Here is an 873-nt window from a genome sequence, read left to right on the forward strand (position 1 = left end):
GGTGTTTGGTTCAAGTTGAAATGTGTTAAAAATGGTTCCATGTGTCATAAAAAGCTGATAAACTATTCTTATGAGTTGATGTCATTTTCTCTAATGTGATGTATTCTGTCAGAAGGTTGGTCCAGTGGTTTATGTGTAGTGATTTATTTCATTTCCAGTTTTGAAAGATTGTTTTCTTGGCAATAGCTAGAGAAATGAGGAGTGGGTTTTTGTATTTAATTGGTAGGTGGTTGATTTCTATGATATTATCGAGTAAGCAAAGTGATGGAGAAGGAGGGATTCTACAGCCCAAGATGGTGGAGAGTTTCTCTGTCACTGCTATCCAGAGGGAATGAACTGGTTGGCAGGTCCAAGTAGCATGAAAGTAACTGTCGGTGCAATCTAGAGTGCATTGTGAGTTATTGTTATTGTTGAATCTGTATTTGATATGAGTTTATATAGCTTGGATATCATTTTCTTGGAGGATGTAATTTTCATAATCTCTTCAATTAATTTGGAAGGTTGTATTGAGTTATTGGTTACACTAATCTTTGACCTAATTATGGATTTTAGATGATTGTACTGGGGGAACTGTTCTCTCTAAATGATATGAACTGGTTATTTTCAAATAGGTGATGTAAGTGAGTGATTCCTTTGTGATGCCATGTTGGGAAATAGATAGGGTTATTATGTAGTTGAAAATCAGGGTTGTGCCAAATTGGAGTGTATCTACATGGTGCAAGTGATGATTTAGTGCTTTTGTTTGCTTTCCACCAGGCTGTCGGAGTTGAGAGGATTGTGATGTTCTTAGTGATTCATTTTCTTAATAATAAATAAAGTTTAATAAAGTTTGGTAGAAAAGTAAGGTCTGCAACTGAGTTATTTGAGTTATTT

This window comes from Monopterus albus, unplaced genomic scaffold, assembly GCF_001952655.1.
Source record: "Monopterus albus unplaced genomic scaffold, M_albus_1.0 scaffold128.1, whole genome shotgun sequence".
In the NCBI taxonomy this organism is placed as follows: Eukaryota; Metazoa; Chordata; class Actinopteri; order Synbranchiformes; family Synbranchidae; genus Monopterus; species Monopterus albus.